This window comes from Pinus tabuliformis, chromosome X, assembly GCF_031772625.1.
Source record: "Pinus tabuliformis cultivar Carrire ecotype Pingquan chromosome X, CPIR1, whole genome shotgun sequence".
In the NCBI taxonomy this organism is placed as follows: Eukaryota; Viridiplantae; Streptophyta; class Pinopsida; order Pinales; family Pinaceae; genus Pinus; species Pinus tabuliformis.
Genome location: NC_142308.1, coordinates 1,068,637,589 through 1,068,649,222, shown reverse-complemented (window position 1 = coordinate 1,068,649,222; position 11,634 = coordinate 1,068,637,589).

The following is an 11,634-nucleotide window of genomic DNA, read 5'->3' as shown; positions in this document are numbered from 1 at the left end:
GCTAGACTATCAACAATTCACATTGAAAACTATCAATCCAACACCACGAACTAGCTAATTTGCTCCCTACCAAAAACTAGCTGATCATAGCAATGGAGGATGCTTTTATAAGAGGAGGAGCCTCCATAAATGAGGGAGAGGGAGCTTATCTTCATGGGAGGTTACTCAAAAGGCGGAACCACCATCTCAAATGAGGAAAGGTGAACTTCCTTGACCCAACAACCAGTTCCAGAACCACCTAGAAGAATTTTGTTTGAACTAATTCGCCATATCTGGGTCGTCGCGAGTCAAACACTAAGACTCAGAGATGACATTGTGAGGCAATAGTGTATTCAAAGCTATCGTCACAATAAGGATATTGGTGACTTGCGACGATCCCTAAAATTCGACCGTCGCAGAGAACAAATGTACTCTTGCGAAAATGTCACAAGGTTCTGGTTCACTTTAGTCCATCGTCGCAAACAGAACACTGATGTCTTGCGACGATCATGAAACATAAGTTAAAAGGGTCAGCTTTAGGATTAATGAGCATGGTTGATCTTCTGGAGTGATATGGAATATGTGGACACATATTTTGATGTATGACACAGAACAAATGCCATTCAGGGACCGACTCTACCCGAGATCAGGAAATGCGGTGTCAGTGACAAAATACTGTGTAACATCTACCACTATGGTTTTTCAACTTTGAAAGAAATCTAGTGGTAATCCTCCCAATTAAGAGTTAAACTCATTATTTCATAATGGACATGAAGTCCCACACTCCAAGTTATGATAACTGACCACTCACAACAATTATCCACTCGACTAAGAGTTTTAACATGAGGATGGTTGCATTGTAATTGAGGGATTTTTTGTTGAGTTAGAAACACTCATTATATTAGAGGGATCTAGAGTATAGTTAGGGTTAACTTTTATCAGTCAAGTGGATTTAAATTGATAGAGGGTTTAATCATTACCAACAATAACTCACACTTTGAGATTCCATTCAATGATGGTATTCGATGGAAATTTTATAGATGTAAACACCATTACCACTCCACCAATAATCTAAGTGTTAATGTATTGGATTCATTTACTTCACCAAGGAGTATAACCATGATCAGAATGAAATATTTTGCGTGATTTATAGTAAACACAAAGATGATTCTCAAACCTCAACATGATTATCCAAAATATTTTTTGTGTTATGATGTAAGATGTGTGCGTTGGGAAAGGTTGACAGTTTGGACTAGATCTCCTATGCAAAATCATAGTCACCAGTAAAAGTTTGATCAATCCATAATGGTATGAATAATATTTATAACCTCACAAAATGATTATCTTTGCCTCATACTGCCTCATAAGGGTTGACTTAATCATTCAAAACAAATGGTGTTAGTTTAACTAGGAGAAGTCATAGTATATGTGTATTGTATGCCCTGAGGCCGGCATAGTGTTTAGGTAATGCATGGAAACCTTTCCATGACTACTCTATGGAAATTCTATGGTTGCTTACTCTCCCTATGTGCAAGTTACAGTAGTGGTCTAAATTATGTCTCTAGCATGTGGAAAGCAGAGAACACAGTCAATTAAAAGATTTGTGGGTATATAATTAATATAATATTAATTCTATAAGCAACATAATCCCAGACAATGTGATCCCTATGGCCATTTCAAGGTGTAAGGACAATGATATCTTGTGCTATCAATCCCTTCAACTTTCATGTCTCTGGGTCCACATTTTTATTGTGTTGAAGTTTGTATTTCTCATGAAGGTGAACTAGCATAGGTGGTGCGATATGGTTAAATTTTCCACCAAAAATAAATTTTGAGAGAGTGGAGGGTATTATATGTGAGGAAATTAGCACAAGAGATATTTAACTCCCTTAACTCTTATATATATATATATATATATATATATATATATATATATATATATATATCCAAACATTTATAACAAAATTTTAATGGAAATGACTCTAACATGTTATGATACCATGTTCATGCCGCTGAGTTTAAGCGTGCATCAATTCAAGGTTAATATATATGTACACTTTTGTGTACCAATGACTTGAGAACTTACAACATCACTATGTTTGACAATAAAGAGAGTAATGAAGTGATATACAAATAGAATAACATGTCAAGTAGTTATAAGTCAAATTATAATCCAATGAAATCAATTTTTTTTAACACATGAATTACTTCAACTATTTTAGGAATACAATAGAGTTTTGTTAGAGTTTAATTTGTAGACTAGATTGAGTCAATATAACCATGAAAACATCCTTCTCATTTACACATCCATATGCAAATACATTCAATGCAACATCAAAATATAATCTCCTTTCTTTTTTAATGAAAAAAAAATTGTAAGTTTTCTAACTACCTTCATCTCTAAGTTTAACAAGTGTAGAAAACCCCAAGATACTTCATTTTTTAAAATATAATGACTAGAATTTTAACCCAATTTATAGATAATGGTATCATTGGTGGTAATTCAAAAATTTTCATTAAACATTTATTGAAAAATCTTGTTATATCATAAATAATAAGGTTTATAATATTAAAACATCAATAACTTATTCATGGGAATTACGACCATAAAAAAAATGGAAACACAAATCAATAATAAAAATATAGTTTCCAACACAATCTTACCATAATTTCTTACTCATCCTTATTAAAATAATCAACATATAACTATTGAATTGTTCATATGTTGAGTGAACATATGAATTCAACAATATTAATGATAACACAAAAATATTTACAATGTGAATTCACTATTCTAAAAAAACAATTTTACCAGCCTTTGCATTCACTTGAAAACAAATAAAATTAATAAATTCATAAGCTTTCATATTATTTTTAATTTACAAACAATTTGTTATCATATAAATGAATATTTTTCTTTTTTATCAACATAAATGTATGATTGACTGATTGACATTGTCTCCAAGCTAACCAACTTGAAGATGTAGCTACTGAGGGATAACTCCCATTTTTATGATCCTTGCAACTGGAATTTCCACACCACATAACTGAACTTGCAAACTCATCAATTGAACAATCATCCTTTTCCTTGGGCATTCTTCTTCCCCAGTGATCCCCGAGCTGTGATGGAACTATACAGGAGACGTGTACACTAGAAGAGTGAAGGTGAGGAGAGTGAGATATGTCCACAATGGAACTTCACTCTCACCAAAATTACAATAGATCTTCACATAGTCCCTCAAAAACAAATTATCATTAAGATCATAGCATGCTATTTCTTTTCTATAAGGATTTAGTGGTGACATTTGGCTCCTCATGCAAAAATAAGAATTTTCTTTAATTCAAAATTTTAATTATTCACCCACCTAAGTGTTAGAATTTTATGAGGGTTCTCATGAAATTTGTTCATATTTTCTTTTAAAAAAAGAAATTTCCCTTATCTACACATGTTTTCATGTTTCTTCTCTTAGTGACTCCCTATTTTGTTGCTTTGGTGTTTAATCAACTAGATTCAACAACTATGTATCATATCCTTGTTCCTAAATACTTCCTACTCTTTTCAAGTTAATCTTAATTGGAAAATTTTAAATTTATTTTTCAACCACGTAGAGATTCTCTGATGAATTTATTTATTCCTAATTTTAAATTAGGCCCTTTAATTTCATGCGCACTTCCCCTTTATTATTGTAAATATGTATCACCCATTTATTTTCTAATTTTAGAGTTCATTCCTCCCCATATTTTAGGATAATTTGAATGTTTTAAAGGTTTATTTTATTATGGATATTTTCTTAAGAGTGAGGGTGATTAAAGGGAATCTTTTTTTATCTTTAAGTTTAGCTCTAAAAGTATAATCTTATTTCTCATCCCTAAAACTTTACCCTTTCAATTCAGATTTAATTTAACTATCCCTTTTATTGGTCTTGTTTCTTTTAGTGCTTTAATTCATCAACATGACCATTAATTGCCTCTATTTTCCTAATGTTGGGGATGCCATGTCAATTTTTCTCATTAAAGGCTCCCTAATGAATTTTCATGGATGCCACACCACTTTCCCTTCAAACATATGTGACTAAAAGAGAGGAACATGGGCACGACAATGGACACAACTTTTAACTCCTAGGTCATCCTATAATGTGATGATAATGGTGTTGAAGATCAAGGATTCCACCTTAGTGTATTCCCCTAGGTAAAGCCTCATGAGTGACAAAATCTTTGGTCTACCCTCATGGCATTGAGAACTTCAAAGTGAAAGTGTCTCAACACCTTCTACTCCAAGTCATGGTAGGAATGGTAGAAGGTGGAATGTTGTCCCACCACTTCCATGAACATCCAATTTGCTTCATACAACCCCATCAACCAAGTGTGAGTCTTTTGACCAAGCACTTCACATTTTCCTACATAACACGCACATGTCATCAGAAAACATAACATGATATAATATTCACAAATTAAATTCTGGCATCAACAATACTCAAATATCCCAAACCATAATTGTTGACTTATCAAGATTCTATCAAAAGTTCAATAATGTAATGATTAAATTATGTAAATGTTGAAATAAAATGATAATTAAAAAAATAATTAATTTTTTTACATAAATTCCAATATAATCTAAATATTATGTTCTTGATTTCATGGATTTTTATTTATTACATTAAAGATCAATAAAAATGTATAATGATTAATCAAACATTGTTATGGAAAAATGAATGCTAACACGTTAAAACCTATAAATTAGTGTATTATATTGGATGCACTTTTAAACGATTTTTTGAGCGTAATTGTCGGAAACCATAGCCGGAATTAAAAAAAAAATGTAAATTCATCATTGTAGTAGGTGGGATGAATTATGCTTGCGTAATGTTTTTAAGAGGAATTTCTATTTTAGATTCTCCAATTTGTATCGGATTAGAAAAACAAAATATTGGAAAACTTATTAGAACGAATGTGTGGAATTTTACTTAGAAGTTAGTTGAATGTGTTTTTTTGTGAAAGGAAAGATCTTTTGCCATCCTACTGCAAAGCAATAGAAAAAGGTTATGGTTAATATAATGTATGAAAGTATTTCACCGTGTTAAAATTTATGAAAATGTTTGGATTAAGCATGAGTTATCCTTTCCACGTTTGAAGTAGTTAAGAATAATAACAAACGTATAAAATTGTTCCTTGAGGCTTTTATTTGTGTTTTCTCCAAAGATGGCTTTTAAGCTTTATTTCATTAAAAAGCATAAAGGAGATAATGAGAAAAACACTTTGGTCGTTAGGCGTTACTAATGTTGCTTCTAAAGCAGATACATATTAATTAATTAGAAATCACTTTGGTTGTTGGGTATTACTAATGTTGTTTTTATTTTAGTTTTTTGGCAATGTTTTAGGACGTTAATAGGGATCTCGACAGGGAGATAATTCTTTCCATGGGAAGTTATATAAGAAGTTTACATGAGTCCAAGGTTTTAAGAATAAGGTTGAAAGATAAATGGTTGAGAAGAATTCGGCTCCCACGCTTCCCATTGAGGATATGAAGTATGAGGTAGGTTTGTGATTGTTGTAAGATATGAAAGAAACTTTAAGTGAATACTAATGCAATAGATAGATTATAATGTTAGTGTTGATTTTAATTATGGAATAGTAATTATATTTTAGACTATTCCCTTTCAATTATCAAGTGAAAAGTGAAAAGGTAAATTTTAAAAATATCAATTTTTTTTTGAAAAGTTCATGAAATATTATGATTTTAAAAATTCTAAGATGTAAAATGAGTGAGTTAAGGAAAATAATTAAATAATAGCTAAAATAATTAAATAATAATTATGAATTTTTTATGGAAAAAAATTAAAATTAATTTTTTAATTGTATTTTTGGTTTATTTTTTATAAGTTTATTTAAATGTTAAGTGTAAACATTTTTTAGATATAGAATTAAATTCCACATTCTACGAGTATCCACTATGCATATTTTTTAGTAAAGCCACACTAAAAAAATTTAAAAATACATGAAAAAACATGTCCAATCCAATTACTAAACCAATGCTAAATAATAAATATATAAGAATAAAAATATAAAAGTGAAAAACAATATCTTATTCCATAACCACACGTTTAAAAATATTGTATTATATAACTAATTAAAAAACTATAAAAATAATATAAATACTTATAACTTATAAAATTTAAAATTCCATTTAAAATCAAAATTATGCATGATTTTAAAAACATTTTAAATACTATATAATTATCAAACAACCACATCACATGAATAAGTTATTTTTCATAAAATATCGGGTAAATGAAATATTCAAAATTTTATGATTATTGGTTAATGAGTTATTTTTTATAATTTATTAAGTATTCAAATATTTAAAATTATTTTATTATAATAGTTTATTTATTTGTTTTAAGGGTTAGTTTAATTGGTCGGATTCTCGTCGCTAAATGGTTTTGTTAATGGGAGATTGTATGGTCAATTCTCTTCAACACCTTTGGTGTTTATGCTCTGCTAATAACTCGGTGGGATGTGATCTTTTCAGTTGGATCTGCCTGGATATTTCCTTGGGGAAAAGAAAAAAAAAAATAGTTTATTATTTTGGTTAATCATTTACTTCTTATAAAAATATTGAGTAAATAAAATACTAAAATATTTATAAATTATTTTATTATAACAATCTATTTATTTATTTGGCAATCATTATATTATGATGTATGATGTATTATGTAAATAATGAGATTCAAGATTCAAATTTCCATAAGTCAAACCAACTAAAAAATAATATAATACATTTCTATTAATAATCAATCTTCGTAATATTAATGTAATAATAAAACATATATCTTTCAAATTACTTAAACTAATTATATTGATTTTTTAAAATTTTAATTTGTTAACAAAATACAAAACTTATGAAATTCATAAATATTAAATAAAATAGTAAATTATTTGAAATTAAAATGTGCACCAATGCAATTCAATTACTAAATCTGCCCTAAACAAATAATAATACATATGTATGAATACAAATACAAAAGTGAAAGAAGAAAATGTTCTACTTAATAACTAAAAAGATTGGTTATGTGATTTTGCCGAAGATTATCTAAACAATGCTATGGATCACAGAAGTCTAAATTCCTTAAGATATTATATTGTATAGAAAATTATAAATTTGATATAACTAGTTATAAATGGTGTAGTTTAATTTATAAACAAAATGATTTTTTCACGACAATTTTTATGGTTAATTATAATCAAAATCTAGCAGAAATTTATAAAAAATTTAGTTTAAGTTATTTAATATGTAAATTTCGCTTGTACAAAGAGATTTTTTAGGGTGCTAAATCTATTTATACATTCAAAAATGTCTTTTAAATAACAAAAAATCATATTTTTTTGAAAAAAATTTACCAAATTCCGATAAATTTTTTATTTAATCTATAAATTAAACTACACCTTTATAAATAATAAAACCTTTATAAATAATAAAATTTAAAAAAAATTTATTTAAAATCAAATTTATATATAATTTTAAAAACTTTTAAAATACTACAAAATTATCAATAACCAGTTCACAACTGTAAGTTATTTCTCAATGTTTTATCAAATACTACATAATTATCAAACAAAGACATCACAAGTATAGGCTATTCCTTTGAAGAAGGAAAAAAAAAAAAAACTACCGAGTGTAAATCACTCAAAACAATATGAAGATTTTTTTTATAATAATCCATCCGTCTCGATAAACTTGATCAGTCATTTCTTATAAAACATTGAGTTGAGTAAAGGAAGCATTTAAATATTTTAAAATTGTATTTATTTTGATAAGGTTTATTATTTTATTTTATTTTTAACATTGAGCGATTAAAGAACTAAAATATTTATCTATCCATTTTAATAATCGATTTTCACAACGTTAATGAGATAAGGTAAATTTGAATAATCTCAATAGAAGACATATCTTCAAAATTAATTAAAATAATTATAATGTATTTTTTTTTTAAATTTAAAACATGTTTTAATGTAATTAAATTATTAAACATGCACTAAATCAATAATAATTATTATTATAAAAAAATTGACAGTGATGAAGAAAATGTTCTATTCAATCACCATAAATTTATAGATATTATATTTTATAATTAATTATAAAACTATCAAATTAATATAAATATTTACAAATGTAAAAAAATAGAAATTCTATTTAAAAACAAAATTATATAATTTTAGAAAAAACAATTTTGAGGAGACCTACCAAAAGCTTCAGAACCAAGGCTTGAGAAACAATGGAGAACAGGGCGAACCTCACACATATTTTAAAACCTATGTATATGGAGGCTCTGATAAAGGACAAACAAGAAAAGGACCCAAGAAACGAGGGAAGAAATCCACAAAGGAGTCGATCCAAACAATAGGATATCCCATTATCAATATGGGTTAGGTAATTGCAATTTTAGAGGTTTTTCCTTCGAAAAAATTCTCCAATTAAACTCCTAACTTGCAATATATGAGGACTCAATAGTATAGGGAAACAGAGGCACCTCAGAGACATAATCACCAAGGAACATCCGGAAATTGTAATGTCACAAGAAACAAAGATAGCAAGTGAGAAGCTGAAAGATATTAAGGAGCATTGTTGGATAAGATGTGAATCAATGGAAATAGATGCCCATGGAAGTGAGGGAGGAATCGTTATATTATACAACCCTCTTTAAGTCTCATATACAATTTGGATGGCTTACCCAAAGATCATTTTGAGAAGATTCTGATTCATTGGCACACAAGAAATAGTGGTTTTGATGGTGGTTTATGGGTCTCATATCCCTAGTAGTGAAAAGGATGCTTTTCTAGAATACATATGGATGATTAAGCAAGAGAACTCAAATTATTTCTAGATCACTGGGGGCGATTTTAACCTTATTAAATCATTAGAGGAAAAGAAAGGAGGGTTGCAAAGACTGAATTTGGAGGCCTCTCATTCCACTGAGTTGATTCAGGACTTATAGTTAATTGATCTAGAAACAATGAATGGAGTGTTTACATAGAATAATTTTTGTGAGGGAAAGCATGAAATAGATAGTTTCCTAAACAGAGTTTTAGCCTCAAAAGCCCTTCGAAATTGTGATATATTTGTGAAGGCTACAACTAGGGTTGGATCACTCGCCTCTCAGGTTAGAGATAAACTTAAAAATTGCTCCCAAAAATCACCCTTTTTGTTTTGAGAGCTTTTGGCTGCAAGATCCTGAATTTCTCTCCAAAGCCAAATCATGGTGGGATGAGATTCACATTTTTGGATGGAACTAAATGCACTTTTCAACTAAATACGAAATAATTAAAAACAAATATTAAGCGGTTGAATAACAAAGATTTTAGGCACATTCAGAGGGACAAATAAGAGATGGAAAGTTGCATGCAAAAAATACAATAACAAATCATAACAAAAGGTCATTTTTAGGCCCTCATTATGGAGGGAGGGAAACTAGTTAATAAAATAGAACATTGGAGAAAATAAAAGGAAATGGTTTGGAGGAAAAAATATAGGGTGCATTGGTTAAGAGAAGGCAAGAACAAAACTAAATTTCTCCACAAAACCATGATCAAGCACCTGAATCACAATAGAATCATCTCTATCAAATCTAGGGAGGGACAGCATCTACTTCAGGATAAAGAGATGGAGGAAGTGTTAGTATCAAATTTTTAGGACATGCTCACAAATCCCACCCCTAATAGGTAGGAATCTATCAAGAAAATAATAGAACATTGTCCTTCTATGATCAATAAAGATCAGAATGAGGGTTTAATGGTGGTTTAATGAGGGAAATATCTTTAACAGAGGTGGTGGAGGTGGTGATGTTCATTCCCCGTAACAAAGCTCCAGTGTTAGAAAACTTCACAACAGACTTCTTTTGGTCGTGCTACTAATTTCTTGGCCCTGAAATCCACACCCTATTTGAAGAATCTCAACAATCCCAAAAGGTATGGTTTAGTCTTAGTTATACTTTCATCACATTAATTCCTAACGTTGAGAGATTGGAGGACCCTAACAATTTCCCTCCAATCGATTTCTATAATGTTACTTATAAGATTATTTCTATTGTCGCAAACAATTGCCTTAAAACCTTGATCAAAAACATTATCTCCCCAGAATCAATAGGGTTTGTAGAAGGTCATCAAATTCTTGATGGAAATGTAATTTCTCACAAGGTTATCCACTCCTTAAAGAACCTTAAAAATTTTGGTATGTTGATAAATCCTGACCTCTCTAAGGCCTATGATAGCCTGAGCTAGAATTATCTTTTGAAGGTCTTGTTTACCTTTGGGTTTTTCTCTCAACATGTCTCTAGGATTAAATCATTAATCTCCACCCATTTATACTCTATCCTTTTGAATGGAGTTCCATCAATGCCCTTTAACCCCACTCGTGGACTTAGATAGGGTGACCCTAATTCCCCTTTTCTTTTTATTCTTGTAAAGGATTCTTTAGGAAGATATCTCAATACAACTAGATGCTAGAATTCTATAAAAGGGCTTTGATTTTTTTTAGAGGATGTCCTTGTCATCCACCAACAATTTGTAGATGATACCTTTCCCTTTTTTCAAGCCTCACAACATGAGATGTGAGTGATAAAGTCAATCCTTGGTGGCTTTATGAAAGCTTCAAGGACCTTAATAAATGGAGACAAGTAAAATGTATTTTTCTTCATCATTAACCCCATGGTTTAGAGATATCTTTCTCACATCCTTGAATTCCAAATAAGGAGTCTCTCAAATAAATACCTGGGTGTCCCACTTGTGTCTAATTCACTAAAAGTTGTTTGTTGGAGAGAAGTCCTTAAAAAAATTCAAAAAATTTGGAATGATGGGCCTTTAGATCTCTCAATATGGAAGGTTTACTAGTTTTTCTCAAGTCATTTCTTCAATCCATGCCATTGTATTAGGCTGAAAACCTGCAACTCTGCAACAACTCGGATCTGATTACCTTTCTTCAACTTCAGAATGGTTAAACTGCATCAAATATGGTGAATTTACTTACGGAAAAAATACCAGTATTTGTAGAATTGAATCTACTTTCAGTAAATATAAATTTTATGGAATTTCATAGATGTTTTTTATTTTTAATTATTTTTCTAATAAAATGTGTGACAAAAAAATCTGAAGGTCACTATGATTCAGTGAAATCAAAAGTTTGTATCTTCCAAAATACACTGTAAAAAGATATGAAAAATTATGGTGCATTATGTTGGTCCGTCTTCTTTAATGGGTATTTTTTAGATTTTTATTTTTTAACTAATATGTTGAGAAACATTACGCTATGTTAAACATCTTCAAAATTTGTAGTTTTTCATATTGGTTCAATTCAAAAATTTCTAGTAATTATGATGTGCATCAGTTGGTTTCATAAATATAACCATATCGAATTGCAGTATGTCTAGATTGTTGCAATATATCTTTTGTTTCAAAAACTCCAAGTTAAAAAAGAATACACTAGTGCCAAAAAATATGGCTTTTCACGAATCCCTTGATTTTTAAAGAACACATAGTCAAACAATTGCTAAGTTGACATATCAAATGTGAATAAAGAATTTCTAAAAAATAAGCAATAAAAAAATAATAAAATTTCTGACAAGCTTTCTTTTTATTGTAAAATTAAATTCTAAATTGAAAAAT